Source organism: Grammomys surdaster, unplaced genomic scaffold (genome assembly GCF_004785775.1).
Source record: "Grammomys surdaster isolate TR1022 unplaced genomic scaffold, NIH_TR_1.0 279, whole genome shotgun sequence".
Taxonomy (NCBI): domain Eukaryota; kingdom Metazoa; phylum Chordata; class Mammalia; order Rodentia; family Muridae; genus Grammomys; species Grammomys surdaster.
The window spans coordinates 12,344,109-12,365,198 of NW_021604720.1; the positions used below are offsets into that span (position 1 = coordinate 12,344,109).

General features: G+C 49.2%; 1 protein-coding gene across 3 annotated transcripts in view; it reads left to right on the forward strand.

Annotated features, from left to right (window-relative positions):
- Slc24a4 (solute carrier family 24 member 4) overlaps positions 1-21,090 on the forward strand; it is a 144,343-nt gene that overhangs the window by 28,465 nt on the left and 94,788 nt on the right. The window lies entirely within an intron of this gene.

Here is a 21,090-nt window from a genome sequence, read left to right on the forward strand (position 1 = left end):
CTTCGGTTTCCAGGCGAGGGGGAAGGCTGGCAGGGGTCCCTGTTAGGGGTCCTGGTCTCTGACATCTCCCCCTTCCCTGTAAACTAAAGAGGGCGTCTTTTAGAGGAAGAAACTCAAGGATGGGAGAATTTGGGAGGGCATCCCGGCCGTAGGCAGCTCGCGGTCCCAGAAGGGCAGCAAGGCCATTGAGAGGCACCGTTGGTAGACAGTCTTGGCTGTCTGTCAAGACCAAGTTCGTGGTCATGAAGGAGAAGGGGAGACCACTCTCTCACGTGCAATGGCAGCTAAGGCCCGTGAGGTGCAAGAGCTGGTCCCCTTGCGATCCTCATACCCACTCCTGGTGCAATGGAAGCAAGTCCTCAGGGTGCAGGGGCTATGAGGTCGCGTCCTGTTTAGTGCCAGGCTTGCAGTTAGGCCAAGGCTGGGATGTAGCTAGGCCAAGGCAGGGATGCAGCTGTCGAGGCAGCTATTGGGAGGTTCTTTCAAGCAATAGCAGGGGCAAGCCAATTAAACGGGGTGGGATAGAGACGCCTGTCTTCAATTATCTAGGGATACGGAAGGTCAGCCAAGAGAGCCAGGAGCTCCCCTCTAGGGCCCGAAAGTTAAGAGGCCGGCCAAGGGAGGAGCGCGCGGGCCCCACATCTTCATCTTCAGGTTGTGTCACCACCACATGGGCGACAGCCTCGGTGTCGTCCTCTGCTTTTAGCTGATGGTAGTAGACTTCAACTGGTCTTTTAACTGTGGAATCTATCTGGTTTTTAACAAAACTTGTGAGGCGATTAAAAGCCCAAGGGCCAAAGGAGAGAAGCAAAAGAATACCAACAAGGGGCCCCAATATAGTGGGCAGCAGGGTAGTAAGCCAAGGGGAGGTAGAAGGCTCAATGTGGCCAGCATCTAGCTGTTCCTGCACCAACTGCATGGCCGCAGTGAGCTTGTGTTGAGGAAGGGACCATTGGTCAATCCAGACAGGGAGATCCGATTTCCAGGTGATCTTGTCTGCCTGGAGTGCAGGGGGAGCAATGGCCCTCAAGAAAAATTTGAGTCATAACCTAGTCCTGAACGCGAGGTCTTTGGCAAGACCTCAAGGGGAGCAGGAATTCCCTGGTTGTTTTTACCCAGGCCCTGGCCAGGAATAAATCCCTGATCTAGCATCTGATGGGTGACAGCCGCAGAGGGGCTGAACATGAGAACTCCCATTTGACTCAAAATGTCTCGGCCCCACAAATTGATAGGGAGGCCTGGAACAATGAAAGGTCTGACGTGTCCAGAGTTGCCCTCAGGGTCCTCCCAGGTTAGCAATTGGGAACTCTGGAGGGTATTGGTGGACTGGCCAATGCCTTGGAGGTGGGTCAGAGAGGGCTGGCAGGGCCAGGAAGGGGGCCAAGAGGCCTGGGAGATAACTGTGGAGTCAGCCCCAGAGTCCAGAATGCCCACAAAGGCTTTGCCATTAAGCTTAAGTTTTAATTGTGGGCGTTCTTGTGAAATTCTTTGAACCCAATAGACATCTGAGGACCCCGGGGTGGAGGCGCCCCGGGATGAGCCCAGTGAAGGCGAGGTCGTGTCCAATGGGAGGGGAAGGGCCTGTGCAAGGCGCTGTCCCTGGCGAATATGGATGGGGCCTCGGGAGCTTGCAGCCAAAACCTTAATCTCTCCCACATAGTCATTATCAACAATCGAGGGGAAGACAGTGATGCCCTGGAGCGTGGCAGAAGCTCTGCCCAAGATGAGATAGTAAGTTTTAGGCGGAGGGGGGCCAAAGACCCCTGAGGGAATTATCTGGACTCCTTTATCCGCCTCTAATATTGTATCGGTGGAGGCACAGAGGTCCATTCCCCCGCTCCCTGGGGTAGCCCGGCGGAGGGCTGTGACTGGCTTGGGAGCTGCTGTTGAAGGGTCTGGCGTGGCCCTGCCTGGCTGTTCCCCGAGGCCGGCAGGAAGGTGACTGGTTGAGGGGCCCGGGGCTGGCCCCTCACTCCGTTTCCCGGAAGGGGAGAAAGAGGGTTGCCCAGAATATCAGTCCTAGAGCGACAGGTATTGGCCCAGTGTCTACCCCGCCTGCAGCGAGGGCAGAGGGCAGAAGGCAAAGGGCGCTCTCTCCCCGCTTGGGGGAGGGCTCTATCTGAGGGGCACTGGCGAGCAAAGTGGCCAGTTTGGCCGCACCGAAAGCAGGATGTATGATTCTGGGCGGCGCCAGTAGCAGCACCCACAGCCAGATTTATAGACTGGGAGACTTTCTGAGCGAAGGGATCTACATCTTTGCAGAGTTTAATCATTTCATCTAGGTCTTTGTCCTTATACCTGCCCCTGAGGGCGGTCCTGCACGCTAAATTGGCGTTCTCATAAGCCAATTGCAAAAGGAGTTTGTTGTTCTCCTGACCTGTCCCCCAAGTTCTCTCTGCTGCCTCCAGGAGGCGAGCGATGAATTCTGAGAACTCCTCATTAGCCCCCTGAGTAACCTTCGTTAAAGGGGAAAGGACTGAACCTTTCATCGGAATCGCTCTCCAGGCACTCATGGCGGCCGAGGAACTTTGGGCCAAGAGGCCCAAAGAGAATTTCTGTTGCCTCTGATCTGTGGCATACTTGCCCCTTCCTAAAAGTTTATCAAGCGTCCACTTTGAAGCGGGGCGGCGGCCCGAGGAGAGATTACTCCGAGCCTGCTGGCGGCAGCGATCAGCCCAATCAGCCTGCCAGGAAAGGAACTGGCCACGAGTTAGCACGGCCTGGGCGACTGAAAACCATTCATTGGGGGTCAAATAGCCACCGCCACCCAGGCTTTCAAGAAGAGACAGCGTAAAGGGGGCGTTCGGTCCATAATCACGGACCGCCGAGTTCAAATCTTTGAGTTGTTTAAAACGGAGCTTTTTAAAGACTGTGGCGGGGGGAGCAGGCGCAGGAGGAACGGGAGCGTCCGGGGGAGCGGGTGTTTCCCCCTCGCTTTCGCTTCCTCCCTCCTCTGAAGCACTCTCGTCCGAGGAATCATGAACTGGGCCCGGGGGAGGGTCACCCGTAGGGGGCGCGGGATTCATGGGCGGGGACCCCTGGTTAGTTGTGGAAGAGGGCTGGGGGTCCGGAGCAGGGTCTGAGGACCCATGGCCGGAGCGGGTAACCGGAAAAGCCAAGCGCAAGGAAGGTTGAGGTGCACAAAGGACTGAAAGGCGCGCGACCTGATCCTGAAGGCGGAGAATGTCAGTCAGTTCCCGGAGCTGATCAGAAAGGTGAGCGCGAACGGAAGACAGAGAAGCGGGCAGGTCTGGCCCAGATATGAGGGGAAAAGTCAAAGTTCTTAGAGGAGGCTGATCAGGAGCATGTCGGCGGGCAGCTTCCACCTCAAGGTTGGCTGTATCAGGAAGATCTAAGGAATCAGGAAGCTGGGAAGAGGGCGAGAGAGGGGACGCGGTGGCGGCATCACTCCCGCAGGCGGGAGCAGTGGAAGGGAAGACAGGAGCAATAAAAGAAGAAGAAGAAACTTCGGGAGGGGGGCAGGGAGGCGCGGAGGGTAGAACATATGGAGGCGGACGCAAAGGAGAGGAAGAGAGGAGGGGGGGTGATGGCAGAGGGGGATAAAGGCGAACGGGGGAAGGCTTAGGTGAAGTGACCGACACATCAAGGATGGAAAAGGAGTCAGATGCCCGGGAGGGCGGTCTAAGGGGATCAATCTCCCTGGCGGGGCCAGCTTCATTGGTCAAGGTGTCTGATGGATCTTGGTCACGATTAGAATTTCGCGACCCAGGACGAGACTGGCTAAGACAATATTCAGCCACCGAAAGCAGTTGGCGCTTTCCCTCATCTCCCTGAGCATCCTCAATGACATCTCTAATTAAACCCCAAAAAGAAAATATTGTCTTTGTTATTCCCTCATCTTTATCCTTGGCTATTTTTTCATTTAATTCTCGTCCAACTTTCTGCCATTTCTTTGGATGTATAGTTGGTCCATCAATCATAAACCAAGGACATTTTTCATCAACAAAAATAAAAAATTTTACGAGATCCTTTTTCTTTACCCTGATTCCTCTCTCTCTGAGTGCATCTTTGAGGCCCTTAATGAAACTCGCCTCCTTTGACAATGAATGGCCCATTTCTATGGGACGGAATGAAAGTAAAACTCACCGAGGTCGGCAGGTCTAGGGCGGCGACGACTGCCTCTCTCTTCAACGATGTCGCAGCTGCTTTCTCTTGGGGTGTCCGTCCGGAGAGGTTCGTGCCTCGAGCCCCAAACGGTGGGCGCCACCTGTCCCGGGCCTGCGGGACTCGGTTATTCGTGGGGGCGAGGGGAACCAAAACCTGGAAGAGAAACGGGCGAGAGAAAGGAAGGACCCAAGCAAACGGTTGCTTGTCAAGAGCCGTGTATTTTAAAAAAGGCAAGCTTTTTATAACAAGCTCGGGTTAGGGGAGGGGGAAGGCAGGTGGGGTCATGGAAAGGTACAGCTTCTTCTTGGCCTGTGCCCTAGAACATTTTGTGGTTAGGGGCTTTTCTCAGAAGTAGCTATCTCTTTGTGCATCAGCTTTCAGCAGGATGAGGCATAGTCAAGGTATTCAACTGAACAGGATGTAGGTGGGTGACAAGGCTTCGGTTTCCAGGCGAGGGGGAAGGCTGGCAGGGGTCCCTGTTAGGGGTCCTGGTCTCTGACAGTTGGCAACCTCATCCTACCTCCATGGAAGAGAGAGCCTGGTTGTCCAGCACCCATGTTGTTGTTGGTGGGCGGAGAATCAGACATGGAGGAGATTTACTCATGATGGGCGCTGAGCATCTTTTCCTCTCTGCGTCATGTGGGCTCCCACTCTGCCAGCTGTTTGTTGTTCAGACCCTTTTCTTTGCAAACACCTGATCAGTCTCTCCTTTCTTGAGCTTGGTGGTGTTAGAAAGGGTGCTAGATTGGTCAGACTGACAGACAGACTCCTCAGGGGTCAGCCTTGTCTAGCCAGGAAAGGGCTCAGGTTTCTAAAGTAGTTAATTGTCCCACCTGCAACTGCCCTAGCCCTCTAGGCCTGGAGCTACCCCACAGTTACCCACTGAGAGAACTGCCTGGGTTTTGTGGCCCTCTCATGAGCTTGGTCACAGGGATTTGTCTGTTCAAAGCTGGGGCTGGGGCCTCAGGGTGCCAACCTGCCCCATGGAGAAGTATGTACAGACCCTGTGCTAGCTGGTCGCATTACTGACCTGGATTACTTTTGACTCGTTCATTTGTTTGTTATCAGAGACACGCATGCAGTGATGCAGGGTCTTTTCTATCCGGAGACACAGTGGTATTCAGACAGGTGAAGGCCTACCCATGATGCTTACAGTCGAAGGGAAAGAAAACAGACACATTGCCTGAGAATGTGTGGAAGTGAACTTCCCAGCTCACATGGCTTTCTGATAGGGCAGTCAGCCTGTGCCGGTGGGATCTGGGGACTCTGGTGAGACGCAGCTCCTGACTGGAGACACACTGTGTGCGTGTGCATGTGCGTGTTTCTCTGAGATTGTACCTGTTGACTAGCAAGGCCCCCCGAACGATATTCCTCATGGGAAAAGACAGCAGAGTGAGGACACCCACCATGCTGGCATCTCACTAGGCTCCTCAGCAGAGGCCTCACTGACAAAGTGACATTTGTGCCAAAGAGGGAATGAAAAGGGGGGTTTGAGGGGAAAGCCACTCTGTGAGGCCTGAAGGTGGGTGGCTGGGGACTAGCAGGTGAGGGGGGAGCAAGAGCCAAATGAGAGAGGATGAACTCCAGAGACGGGAAGAGAGCAGGGTGTCCATCCCGTGTCAGTCGTTCACAGCAATAGGAACTGAGGCTGCACACACACGGGCTGACAGCAGCAGCCCCTGAGGGTCCAGCTCTCACATAGAAGCTGGATGCCACACCTAGGTGACTTACCCAGAGGCTCTTCTTTCCCTGCAGCTCAGCCTTCAATCCCTGGCATTTGTGCTTGAAGATGAAGGAGCGGGGAACACTTGCCATTCACACAGATACTGGCCTGTTGCTTCATGAGCATCTCAAGACCAGGAGAGTTTTGGATGCTTTTCAGTTTTGGATTATTTGCATATGCATAATGAGATGTCTTGGGTATGGGACCTAAGTCTAAACAACAAAAAAACCCCCTATTTATATTTTATATACTTTACACTCGTAGCCTGGGGATAATTTTATTTAATATTTTACTGTATTTTTTATTGTATTGTATCTAGTGTATTTTTACTTTGGTCTATCACATGAGATTGGGGGTGAAATTCCATTGTGTTGTTAAAAATGTTTCAGACTTTAGAGCACTTTATAGTTGGGATTTTTTTGGGGGGGATGCATGATGCTCAAATATAATAAGCCAGAACCATCCTGGGGGAGGGAGGGCAAAATAGAGAGTGAAGCTCAGACGGGGGGTTTCTGTGAGCAGTTAGTACATGGAAATCCAAGGGTATGGTGCCTAGAGCATCCTTCGTACTTGGGAGTGCCCAGCAGCGTGGACCACTCCTCCTTGACACAGCACTGGTCAATCCCTGTGGATAGAGGACAAAGTTGAGAAAGCCTCAGGCATGTTTAGTTCTTATGGAACCAGGCTCTGCTTTCTCTTCTTGCTCCTCCCCCGCCTGGTAGTCCAGGATGCTCTCTCTCATTCATGATGACCTTGAGGGTCTCACACTCTACCAGAGCCTTTCTGGGAGGGTAAACTCTGAGGAGAGCTGATCACCACAGTATGGCAAGTTGCTAGGTGGATGGGAACAGGCAATGGGTGGTCCTGGGGCTGAGTGCTCCTGCTTCCTTCCCATCTCCACTGCCGTTCCTGCTTTGGTGGGTATCAGATAGAGCAGTGGTTATAACCTGGGAGTCACATGAGTCTCAACATGTGAGTTATGAACCCTTGCAGGGGAGTCACATACCAGATATGCTGCATGTCATATGTTTACATTACACTCCATAACAGTAGCAAAATTATAGTTTTAAAGTAACAACAAAATAATTTTATGGTTGGGGGTCACTACAACCTGAGGAACTGTATTAAAGGAATCACACATTAGGGAGATTGAGAACCACTGAGCTAGACCATTTCATTCTTCCCCAGGATTGGAGCCGTGTTCTTTAGTTTCTTGAGACATGAGGCATTTTGTCATTGGTGACTGCCTAGATTTCATAAGCTTCCTTAGAGGGATAGGTTTGGGGACAGCTGTGGCAGGGTTTGGCATAGCTAAGACCCAGAGAGAACTACTTCCTTAGTTATTAGTAAACATCGGAAAGGATGGTTGCCTGAAGAATCAGTTTTCCTGGTGTCAAAGCAGAAACTGGTCACCTTTATTGAGGGTCATGAAGGTATCCAAACTGCAAAGAAGAGAGATTTGTGGAGTGGTTTTCATTTGGAGTGGGATTTTGTTTGTTTGTTTGTTTGTTTAGTAGCAAGCAAAGGAAGAGAATTTATTAAGAAAGATGAACTTGCAAAGAAGGGATCAGGCCGAAGCAGAGGTAAGGTTTGTTATTTTTGTTTTGTTTCATTTTTTAAACAGAGAGAGAGAGGGGTTGATTTTGATCGTGTACATGGGTGGGTATGTGATTTTGTTTGTGTGGGTGTTCATGAGTGTGTGGGAGTATGGCGGTCAGAGGACGCCCTGGTGTGTCATCTCTCAGGCCCCTTCCTTCTGTCTTTTGATCTGAGACAGGGTCTCTCACTGACCTGGAACTTTACCAAGTGAGCTAGGCCAGTAGCCGGTGAGTTTGCAGGGGTCTGCCTGCCTCCCTCGCCCCTCTCACCACCACAGGGATTAGAGGTACACATCACTGTGGCTTTTTATATGGGTTACAGGGATCTGAACTCAGGGCTCCATGCTTACAAGGCAAATACTCTGCTGACTGGTGACTGAGCCATCTCCCGAGTCTCTGTTTGGTTTTTTATTTTGAGTTGTGTTTTTTAGGCAGGGTCTTGCTATGTAGCTGAAGCTGGCCCTGAACATATATAACCTTCCTGTCTCCACCTTTCTAGTGCTGGGGATACAATCATGCAGCACCACAGCCAGCCTTAGAAGGGATATTTGTACATCTATGCTCAAAGCAGCCATATTCATAGCAGTCAGAGGGTAAACATTGAGAATGTCTATTAACAGTTGAATGGATTAGCAAACAAGATTTGTATAAACAGGCTATCATTCAGCTTTTAACAGAAAGGGAATTCTGACACAGGAGATAGCACAGACGGATCTGAGGACATCACACAAAGAACAATGATCGTGTCCCAAGCCTACATGTTTCTGGGTCTCTGAGGCACCTGGAGTAGTCAGACTCATAAAGATGGAAAGTGGAATGGGGCTTGCAAAGGCCGAGGAAGAGTAGGGCGGGTTACCGATGAATGAGTCTAGTTTCTGTTTGGGGAGTCTCACAGTCCTGGAGATTGGTAGTGGGGACCGTATAACAGTGCATGGAGTCAAAGCCGTTAAACCATGCACTTGAACATGGTTGGTCATGAATTTGTGTCATGTGCATGTTAACATGATTTCTAAAAACTAAAAGTATACGAATTGGATTTCAAAACCATAACACATCAGGGAAATTTGTTTCACCCTGTCTCAACCTGTCCTCTTGAGGGGCCCTTCTCAGGTCAAGCCTTGTTCTGGGACTGTATTATTAGCTGTCCCAGCCTGGCTGGTGGTCTAGCCTGGTGCAAGGCCTTCTTACTATGCTCGCTGCCTTCCTCCTCTCCTTGTCTTAGTCAGGAGGCAGCTGAAGCTCACCCAAAGGCCATTAAACATTACCACACAGAGACGTAAATGTATGTAAAGCAGAATTGTAGGCAGAAAGAGCAAGCTGCCGGTAACTGACACACTGGCTCCAGAGGCAGCTTTTCCAGGACCCCAAAAGCCACCTCCTGTCTGCTGCTCAGCAGACAATCTACCTTCCCAGAAACATGGGCTAACCCAGATATAACCAGCTCCTGCTTTGTGTTTCCTAAACTGAGTTCAGCTTGCTTGATCTCACTTTAAAAACCTCTTTCCTAGTGAACGGAGTCATTCTCAGGGTGCCTGTTTATTGAACAAAGCACTGCCCAGCTTGTCCCGCTGCACTGTAGATGTGTGGGCTGTTGTTTCTTGTGTACACCAGGTGCCTTTGTCACCTGACACACCTTCTTACATTTCTGTTGAGGAAGACATAGAAATAGAGAGAGCAACCGCTTTCCTCAAGCATCTATATCAACCTATGTTCCCTTTAATGGTATTTGTAAGTTTCGGTAGTTCTAGAATTTCACAAAAAAGTTAGTTATAGTGGCCTTTAAATGATAACCCCTGCAATAGTAGTTCAGTGTTGTTATGCTCCAGTAGAGCTGGGCTACTAACCGGCTCTGACTCACTGTTGATCGAGTGTGTAAGGCAGGATTTTGTGGACAAGAAATCCTGTTGGAAAATGATGTATTGTCTTTAAAGGCTTTTTGTGGGTCCAGGGAGCCGGCTCAGCTGGGAAAGTGCTAAGCAGGCATGAATCGCATGAACACCTGAGTTCAGTCCCTAGCACCCGTGTAAAAAGCCAGGAGTGGTGGCATGCATGTTAAATCCTAGTGCTGGCGTGGCAAAGACAGGAGGGTCCTTGGGGCTCACTGATGGCCAAGTTAGCTGAATCAGACAGCCCCAGGCCCCAGTGAGAGGCCCTTTCTCAAAACAACCAAGTAACATGGTCAACAGCTCCTTAGGAATAACATTCAAGGTTGACATATGCCCCCCACCCACCCCACCCACCCCGAGAAAGAGAGAGAGAGAGAGAGAGAGAGAGAGAGAGAGAGAGAGAGAGAGAGAGAAATTGAAAGCACCATTGATTATATTGAGAATTTTCTTTACCATCATTTATATGGTGCTTACATAGACCAGGCATTGTTGTTACATTAATTCCTTTCCAAAACAGGAACTTGGTAATAGAAACCGTTTGGAGTCAAAATTAGTGTCATTGTGCCCATTTTTCAGATAAGAAAAATAAAGGATGACATTAAATACTCAAGTTCATCTAGCTGGGGCATAGAATGGGGCTGCATGTTAAGGCAGGAAAGGGGTACATCTGAGAATGTGACACAAAGAGGGAGGGGGGGGCATTGTCTTTCCAGGATTTTCAAGCCTCAAATCCCTACCATGCACTGTGGTCTACAATGGTGTCTTCTAGGACCTCTACCAACTTGACCTGTGGTGCTGGGAAATGCATACCTGTATAACTTGAAGAGGGACGACACAGTGCAGACTGCTGTGTGCTTTAGCACCCCAGCACCCCCAACACCCTGGCACCCCCAGCATTTCCCAGCATGCCCGGCTCCACGTGAACACAATCTACTTTTGGCATTACTAGTAACCATGTAGCATTGACCTTGCATGGAACAGATTTTTAGAAATAAGTTTATTGTAACTTGAAATACATTTGTATTTAGCAAATAAAGGGGCAACACATGTAAACACGAGTAATACTAAGAGTTCGAGCACATTTCTTTCCATCCCTTCTTTAATAAATGAAGTTGGGTTTTTTTTTTGTAATTTTTGTTTGTTTTGTTTTGTTTTACATACAGACAAGTATATTGATTAGTCTTCCAGTCTGATTTTTCTTTTCCTTTACAACTTGGTTCAAAAATCAATTTCAACATTCAGTCTTTCTGGCTTAGGATTCTTTCCTGGAAGTGGAATTATTTGGGCAGAGCATACATGTTTTTAAGGCCTTGATTTGTCAAACCACCTTCTGTGAGATAAAAAATTCTTTTGTGTTTTTTTTTAATCAAGCCCATTTTTTTTTAATTAGAAAATTCTGGGGTAACTGATAACCTGAGTTTGATTCTTGGAAGCCAGCTATTGGTGCTAATAACAGCTGCTATTGGTGATTTTTGTCCACCAGGGGAGTGTGCAGCCGTCAGAGCAGAAGGGTTCCTGGTGTAACTGACTAAGAAAGGGCTGGTCAGAGATGAGCTTTATCATGGCTGTTGGGGCTGGAGGTTTAGCTCAGAGCAAGAACATGTCCTGGCTATGGAAACTCACATCCTTCTGGCCTGGGCCTAGCCATGAAACCTGCTATGGATCTGGACCAGTTTCTCCTGTTCACAGCTAGAACAGGAGTTAATGTCTCTACCAATCTCCCTCCCCTGTATTTTAATAGCATCCTGGAGACTTAAATGTTTGAAGGCCAGAGGGGAGATCTTTATGGGAAAGGATGTGGGGTGTTCTCATTGGTTGCTGGAGAGGATGTATTGTCTGGGTGCCTACTTCTCATGAAATTTTATATTCCTGTACTGCCTACAGTTTGTAACATGTGGACATGCTGAATATTCTCATGGAATCCTTGCAGAAGCTAGTGAGGCAGGAAGAGAGTCTGTCTCAGTCTATAAGCACCCACTGATGGGTGAGGGAGCTTCTACACTGAGAAGCCGAGAAGTCGCTGGGCTGTCCATCACCCCCTCTGAGTGTGGAAGCCTGTCTCTCCAAGGCAATTGTCCCCTCATCTGAGCGGTGGTATCTAACAAACACATTTCATGTCACCTGTTCATCTTGTGTCAAATCCTCAGGTGACACAGATAATAAGCTTCCCTCTTGATGCCTGGATCTGCCATCTCCCCTTTTATCTACCACACATGTACAGGCAGGTGACCACAGAACCTCCTCTTAGAATTTCTACCACAAAAAGTCCTCTATGTCCAGCTCAGCTGCACTTTTCATAGGACAAGACAGTTTGTGCTGATCAAATAGAATAAAGCACTTGCAGCTTCTTGGGATGCATTTGAAACAAGGGGAATATTTTCCACAAAGGTCACAGTACTGCCATGTCCCAGCATGCACTGGAGCTTGGCTTCCATGTCAGAGGTGTCAGGATGTGCAGTCATAAGTGTCCATAGCCAAGTGTGTGCCTGTGGCTGTAACTGCCTCCCCACACGTCTCTGCTAAAGGATGTTGACCAATTATGTAATAGAATGCTTTTTAGTTCTGAAGATATCGTCTGAAAGTGCAAAAATGTTCCCTGCGCCAGCTATAAAAAAAGAGAGTGTTTTAAAAAAACAATCTTCGGCTCTGTGTATTCTCCTTAGAATGCGTCACTTGGGGGAAGAGAAGGCAGGCTGGAGCGTTTGGACAACTTAGAAGTAGTGAGGGCAGGTGAAGTCATTTTTTTTTTTTAAATTACAAGATCTCTGCTACACAAAGTTTTTTGCTTGTTGTCTGTATTTGTGATGACTAAAGGCTCTGAAGGTCAGGATTAAAAGGAAAGGCGTAAAGGGAGAGACCTTCCCAAGCCAGCTGCAGGAATGTATTCATTCCACGAGAAGCTCAGGTGTGGGACAGAGTAAGACAGAAGGAAGTATTCGTTACATAGTGCCTTACTCCAGGGCAGAGCAGGAGGGTGCTCAACAAGTGGGCTGTGACTGGGAGAGTGACCAGCACAGGTTATCATTACATCTTGAATAAGGACATCTGGGTCGGCAAGGTGGCTTTGTGGGGCACCCAAAAGCAGCTCTGCTTTGGTGGCTTTGGTGATGAGGCCCCATGGCTCTTCCAGGCAGGAAGAAGTGTCCTGTTAGAGGTTAGAAATGGAGCTTGGATGTCAGATAGGTCAGAGGCTGGCTGTGGGATATTGAGGTGAAGTAAAGATTATTCCTTGGGAAATATCCAGTCTTGAGCCACTGCCCCTCCCTACACTCCTTTTGCCCAGGAAGATTCCAGAACAATGTCTGGGCTCCTGTGTGCTTGAGAGAGATTGTTGAAGTGATGTGTAGGACTGATAGCCTGAACCAGGGAGGCATAGCAAGCCTGGCTCGTGGGCCTCGTGTTTGGAGCAGAAGGCCTGGAGTTTTCTGTCCTTCCTTGCTTGGATCAGAATATAAACCTCAGGGCATGGATTCCTTATAAACTCCAATGTGGTTGACCCTGGTGCGTGCCCACAGGTCTCTGATGGCTCAGCTCTGTGCCAGGCTTTCCAGGGCTTGGAGGAACCCCATTTCCTTGGAGGAACCCCATTTCCTTGGAAGCTCCATTTCCAGGGTGGCTGACTCCGGTCAAACCTCAGCCATAGCATCTCCATGTGTCCAGCTCCTTCTGGTCGGCACGTCTTCTACGCATACACGCTCCCCTCTCTATGGAGGATTCTCTGTTACCCACCCACTGCCACTCAGGGGTGGACTGGAAGATGTGGCGGACGAGCCAGGCAGGCCAAACCCTCTGTAATTTACATCACCTGACTCAAATGGATACCTACAGGAAGGATCTGAGGTCATGGCAGGGCCGCTGATGTCCCAGGAGCTTCTGGGGGAGATGGAAACTTTGATTAAAAGTGAAAGAAGTATTCTCAGAAGCCTGTAGCCCTGGTATGACGATGGCCTCTGGCTTTGTTGGCTTGTCTTCCCATGAGGCCTCCCGTCTACATAGCCTTTCTTGATCGGTCTACAGAGCGTTCTGCTCCCGGCTCTTTGCTGGGCCACTAAACTTTGCTCAAGTGACTTTGCAGAATGAATGACTCCACCTCCTGAGAGCTGTGCCAGCCCATGCTATGTGCTGCACCTAGTTGGCTACCAGCACCTTGCTGATGCTGGCTACTCATTCTGCTCTCAGACGTTTGAGGCATTACTCTTACCAGGTGTTAACGATATGGAGAAACAGCCTGGCAGGGACCACACATTGAGTTTGCCTGCAACCCTGACTTCTGAAAGCACTTCCTAGCCACCTCTGACCTTACGTTGAAATCTCCAGACTCGTCCATCCCCCTAGGAATGCAGTAAAACTTCCCAGCCTATGGTGTGTCTATCCACTATAACTCCATTTGCATAGGATTCCAGCCATATGGTCGTCACAGTGTTCCTTGTTGGTGGCACCTCAGGAAGTCCCTCACCTCTGTGCGCCTTCCTCCAGTTGCTTCCAGCTCCTTCTTTCCCCAGCCTACACAGCCCCTCCCCATAGGAGAATTCCCCAGCTTGCTCAAGCAGTGTTATTCTGTTTTTTCCACTGCTGCTTTCTTGCCATAATTAGATTATAATTATTAGTGTGTCACATAATTAGCTTATCATAATTAGCTGTCTTTCTAGACAGGCTGTGAGTGCTGGGGCTCACACCAGCTGGTGGTGGGTACACGATGGTCCCTAACCCCTGTGGGGTAGACTAATGGAGAGTGCTAGTGCTTACGAACAGGGTATCCTGCTAGCCCCCAGCCCGGGGCCCCAGGGAAGTGGGAAGGCCAAAAAGAAGCCAAGTAGGGGAGCCCTGCGTGGGAAGGAGGAGGCAGGAAGACTGCTCTTGAGGACAATGGACAGGAAGGGACTAAGAGTTATCCATAAACACACAGGGCAAAGATGGTATACACATAGCAGCAGCTGTGTGCAGCAGATGTCGGAGTTGGGGACTGTGGCCTCAGGCAAGAAAAGTGACTTTGGACACCAGAGAAAACAATCTGTTTCCCTTGCTGTCAGTGTGATCACAGGAGGGAGAAGGTAGGAGAAGGATGAAGGGAGGGAAAGAGAGAAGAAGGGAGGCAGGAAAGAAAGGAGGAGGAGGAGGAAGCTAGGGAGGAGGGAGAGAAAGGAGTGGGGAGGGAGTCTCCTCTGCCCGAGATTTTCTTCCCTGCCTTTACATGGTCAGCTCCCTGCTTTTCTTCGGGTTTCCTTCCTGTGATCCCCATAAGAACTCAGAGCCACCCAATGTCCCTGCTGGATGGCAAACTGCACCAGTGACCAGAACAGGTGCTTCCCATTTAAGCCATCTTTCCCCAAATGCAATTTTAATGTCGTGAATCACAGTGTCAGATACCCTGTTCAGGCTGTGTGGACTAAAGGAAGCTCCTCTCTTGCCTTTTCCCTCCTCCTAATGACCTGTTCACATCTCGCATGCGCCCTGGAATCACTCTGCCCCTGCCTTCCCCTCTCTCACCTTGGCCATTTCTCTACTTGAGCTCCCGTGGTACCCTCGTGGCCTTTGAGATGCCTCGATGTGAATGGGGCTGTCCTCAGTCAGCACAGCCAAGCCACTTGTGTGTTGTCATCACCCTACTCTGCCAGGTCTCCTACCATCCCATAATACTGTTCTGTCTCGAGAGCTGCCCAAGCATGAGGCCCAATTATTTAATATTCTGGGGATTGAAAGTTTAAGTTTAGCTAAAATCCTCCTGGCTGAGCAGCTTGGGTGTTGGGGAGTCTGCTGGGGAGCCACCTGGGCTACCCAGAGACCTCTGGTCACTCCATGCCATCCTGTCACCCCTGAAATCCTCACTCAGAGCAGGGCCTTCTGTAGGAATCTCAGCTTATGGCCAGGGCCCTTTTGTCTGGACAGCCAGCCTATGCAGGCTTACCCTGACTTCCTACACTCTTTGATGGTCTCCAGCTATTAGGAGCTCTCCTGACCTCTGAGGACAGGTGAGCTCTGAGTACTCACTCCTGATTCTCTCTCTTCCTAAGCCCTCCCCTGAGCTGGATACCCATTGTGGGTTCTCTTATGCTGTGGCATGTTGGGGACAACCAACTTGACTTCCTTCCTAGCTTGTTAAAATCACTTGGTTCCCAAGCAGACCAAAGATGGCTAGAATGTCAATTCCTGTTCAGCAATTACTATGCATTGAACATTATTCTTACAGATTAATGTATAATAAGCAGTCCTTACAAGACTTAGGGAAACTGAGGCAGAAGGTAAGAAAAATGAACTTTCACTATTCCATGGTATGAGTGGCAGGGATAGTATTGGTTAGGTCTTGATACCCACCCACATTCTCAGACCTGCCCCTCAGCCCCATGGGACTGCAGCAGGGATGGGATAGAATTTTGTTCCCAGGAGGATGACTCCCAGACTGATTTAGAAGAGGAGACATCCCTCTGAGCTGGAATGTTCCACCTGGAAAGTGGTTGAGAATCAAGGGGTAGCAAGGAAAAAGGCCAGCTGTGTAGAGCAACAGCAGGTGGGTAGAGTCACTAGCGAGCACCTCCAGGAGAGAGATGGCCCATCCTGGTGTTGGGGTCAGTTTGGCCAGGTGGTTGATGTATGCTGGGATGCAGAGGGGTGCTGAAAGCATACACCAACCCCTCTAATGTCTACCTCATGGACAGCATCTGAGGTTGGAGTCTTTCAGGAAATTGATACCCACAGGAGGTAATGCTGCAGCCTGGGGGCCAAGTGGAGAGAGGAAGGAAGCATGGCTGCCCGTGGTTACTGGCACTGTCAGATGGAACCCAGTGGGATTGAAGAGGACAGTGGATACCCATGTATATCATATTAGCTTTTCGTATAAATTATTTCTTAGAAATGGTGAGTCTGAGACAGGTGCCTCTGAATTCCTCCAGTAAATGGATTTGGGATCCAGTTGCTATTTCAGTATTAAAGGCCACCAACTCACTGTTAAACACTGCAAGCTGAAATGCATCCTGACCTCCATTGCTCCTCAGAGGCCCATCACAGAAACAAGAAATCAATTAAAAATTTAAATCCAGGAAGTAAAGAAAGCAAAAAGATCAAGAATTCTGGAAGCTGGAAAGAGAGAGAGGTCTGAGAACAAAGTTAGTTGTCTGGAGAAGGCTGTGAGTGTGTGGGGGAGGGATTTTCAGGGGTGGAGTGGGCAGGGGTGGACAGGGTGTGTCAGGGATGTGGTGAGGGTGGGCGGCAGTGTGTCAGGGTTGTGTCGGGAGCAGGCAGGGGTCAGAGCAACAGAGGGCTGGTACATCAGTCAGAGATTTTTGTCACTGTGACAAACACCCAAGAAAAACAATTTTAAGGAGAATACCTGTGTTTTGGCTCATAGTTGCAGAGGCATCAGTCTCATAGTGTCCAGGAAGAAAGAGCACCTCTGTGCTAGTTGGCTGTCCCTTTTGTCTCTCGTCCCATCTGGGGTCCTAGCATTTAGACTCAGTCTGTTGGATGTTGCCACCCAGGTTCAAGGTGGGTCTCTCCCCCTTGGCTGTTTTTGGAGACACCTCCACAGATACCAATAGGTGTGCTTCACCAGTCTCCTACCTGTCTCTTAATCCAGTCAAGTTGATAGTCGGTATTAACCAGCACAGCTGGGAAAGGCCCAGAACCCCCTGCCCTTCTAGCATTAATAGAATTCCCATCGCCTTTGGAAGCAAATTCGGGTTGACGGTAGTGAGAAGGACGCCAGGAGCATATGGAAGAGTGTAGTTAGGAGGGAGTATACCTTAGAATGCCAGTACCTACAGTCCCTTTTCCCATATCAGCCAGCCCGTGGCCAGGTCTGGTTCCCATCAGATTAGAAAGTTCTTCTCTGGGAGACTGCTCAGCCTGAGTGTAGTATTCTACAGACCCTTTCTCCAGAGGTATCTACCAAAGTCTCTTCATCACCATATTACAAGGTCTGTTGCAGCCAGCTGCACCCACACACACCTAGAGCTGGCTGGAAGTACATCATGAAGAACCAAGAAAGGCATGACCTCATGAATCCAAGGCAAACAACGTTTATTCATCAAGATATGAAGCTCCAGGACACCCTTCAAACCTGGGATAACCCCCCACAAAATAACATAACAATGGCATTGAAGTTGTCTGCCTGCCCCAACACACACACACACACACACACACACACACACACACACACACACACGCTATTATGACTGCCAAGAAAAACAGAGTGAAGGCAACCAGTCATGAAGGGCGAGAAATGAAAGCGGAGAACCACACACTGCTGGGAGGAAAGCGGGCTTTTCTCTTCCCCGTGGAGTGCTTTTGACAGAATATGGCAGACCCATATATGGGGTGCTCTTTATTAGGCTTGTCTGGAGACCTCAAAGGTATCAATGAGAAGAGTAAGAAGATCTCCAGAACAAAAGAGCCAGTAGAGCCAGCCCCACCAAATACAATGGGAACCTTGAAACCAGGAAACATGTCCTGGTGAATCTATTGAACAGTTCAGCAAAGCCAATGTGTGGTGCAGAGAAGATTCTGGCAAACACCCACTGACCAACCCAGTAAAGGGCTTGTGACTATTGGCTATATATGCTTTGGGGAAAATTAGAGAATTCTGAATATGAGCTATGTAAGATCATTAAAATTAAACTCCTTGGCAGTCCACAGTGTGGGTAGATGGTGGAGGAGATGTCAGCTTCGATGTCATTGGTACATTGGGTGTGATTGCTTTGTTGGGGATCCGTCCTGAGCTTTGAGGGTATCCTGCTGCCTCCTGGCCTCTACAAGATGCCTGTAGTGTAGTCACCTCCATATCTTAATGAATAAAAGAAAGGCATCTCTAAACCTTTCAAAGGTTTCCTTTTGAAGGAGATGGTCTGCAAATTTGCCCTTACTTGAGGCCTATTGACAAAGAAGAGAAGAATTTTGTTCTGGGGGGAAGAAAAAGCAAAATATTTAGAGTAGGATTGCATGGGTTAGCAGTCGCCTTTCAAATGACTTAGCCAAACAAGTGTGCAGGAGCTCAGAGAGCTGGGTTAGTGACCTGGGTCAGAGTCCCCAGCACCCACATAAAACGTTGGGAGTGGCTACATACGCTGCATCCTCAGTGCTGCGGTAGGAAGGCAGAGACACGAGGATCTCTGGGGCTTGGTGTAGGCCTATCTAGCTAATGTCCAGTAAGAGAGACAGACCCCATCTCAAGGGAATAAGACTCAGGACACACATGTCCTTCTCTGGCCTTTGCACGCACATGAGTCTGTGCTCCCACATGAATGCACATACAACACTCATACACACACTACATGTGTACACTCACACACACCACATGTGCATGCTCTCTCACACACCACATATGCACACTCACACACACCACATATGCACACTCACATCCACACCACGTATGCACACTCTCACACACATACCACATGTGCACACTCTCACACACACCACATATGCACACTCTCACACACACCACACATGCACACTCACATACACACCACATATGCACACTCACATACACACCATATATGCAAACTCTCACACATATACCACATGTGCACACTCTCACACACACCACATATGCACACTCACATCCACACCACGTATGCATACTCTCACACACATACCACATGTGCACACTCTCACACACACCACATATGCACACTCTCACACACACCACATATGCACACTCACATACACACCACATGTGCACACTCACATACACACCATATATGCAAACTCTCACACACACCACATATGCACACTCACATACACACCACATATGCACACTCTCACACACATACCACATATGAACACTCACCTACACACTACATATATGCACGCTCATACATACCATATATGCACACTCACACATTTTACATATGCACACTCACACACCACATATGCACACTCACACACACCACAACAACATACAAATGAGTGTGTGGTGCTGTGTGGCAGTTTGCGTTGGCTGGTCTGAGCAAAAGACCCGTGGGTGTTTATTGAGTCTTTAAACTTTTATTTAGGTCTGGGAACACTCAATATAAGTTGATGCAAAGATCTCAGAAGGGGCCCGCAGAAAGAAGTACAGATGAAGTAAAGAACCCCAAAGTGTCCCAGAGGGTGGAACACAAGGACCACAGCTGCCTACATCTGCCCTGTGTTAGCTGTGTGACTCAGGGACAGCTCCTGAGTCTGTGAGTCTTTGTCACAGGGTGGAGGAGAGCTTGTCACTCCCATCTGCCTGTGGTTTGGTACAGAGTGAAGACCTGATGCTCAGAAGAGCTGCTTTCCAAGGATGGTGTTTGCCTGCCTTTTGCTCTGATTGCAGTTGTTGGCCCATTTTATTTACTTATTTGAGAAACATTATTTGAATGTATATGAGTATATATGCAGAAAACATTCTTCCACCGAAACAAATGTGAAAGAATTAAATTAGAGAATACCATCAAAATGTCCAGTGTCTAAGGTCCAATAACAAGAATAATCTAGAAAATGGAAACAGAACAAAACCGAGGATAGCAATCATAAAAAGTAATTTGAGAACATTTGGAATTGACTTTCCAAACAATAAGTCAGTTAAGTCCTCAGCATGGGCTGGGGAGTGGCTCAGTTGATAGAGTAATTAGTACCCACAAGGCCATGAATGTGATCCCTAGTGCCACATAAACTGAGTGTGGTGGCATATGCCCATGATCCCAGAACTCAGGAGGCAGAGTCAGGAAGATCAGGAGTTCAAGATCAACCTCAGCTAGATGGAGCATTTAGTTAGGCTTCACTAATCTGACAGGCCTTTACCACTGTGAGATTGTGTTCAGTATTGAGAAAGGTGTCTGGAAGCTTCCAAAGGGAGAGAAAGGGGTCACAAACAGAGGAGGTGACATTCAATGAAGATGACGGTGCTGACGCTGGAGGCCACCGGATGATAGGCTCTCAGCAAAGCCATGAGCCTCTCTACTCAATTCACCTATAACCTGCGCCTCCATCTTGGCGCAAAGCAGAAAGAAACAGGCAGGCATGTGAGCTCTCACAGGACATCCCGGAATCACAGTGGCCTTCTAGTCTTCACTCTGGTCCCTGGTGGCCTTCCACAGTCTACTATGTATCCTTGACAGGAAGGGATCAGCCAAGAGCCTGAGCTTTCCCTCACCTCTGTGCTCCCTGTCTGCTGTAAGTCAGATATTTGCTGGTGGCCTCTGATGTCAGTAGAAGAAGACACCGCATAGCCCCTGGACTCAGCCTGTGTCTTGGGGTACCATAAACGTGCTGTGGCTTCCTCCATCACTGTCCAGACTGCCACAATCAGAGAAGGGTGATATGAGAGTTGTTGAGGACAGAGCAGAGCAGAATGCTAGTGGTAGTGTGGCTCTGACCTGTGACATCCATAAACTACTCAGGGTCTGGGTGGGATACTGGCTACAAGAGAGGAACCAGCACATATAAGAGCAGATTAGCATCAATGAATACTGGAGGATCAACAGGTTAGGGGTTAACAGAGTGTGTCAGTTTCCTGACAGCCCTTGGGATTTAGGTACAGAGTAAGTGAGCCTCTCTAGGCAGGTTCATCCCTCACTTCCATACCCCAGACTCAATTAGAACAGCAAGGTGCCAGGGTATGATCTGGCTACCCCTGACCTTTACCATCTGGTTCCTATGGGTCTCTGAAGCTGGAATTGAGTTTGACCTTCCAGAGTGTATAGTTTATGGGCACCCCTTTACTGGACACAGAGAACCCTGAGCTTGGTCCCCGAAGTGTCTGAGAGGTGATGGGGAGCTATCATCAACCACACTGTAC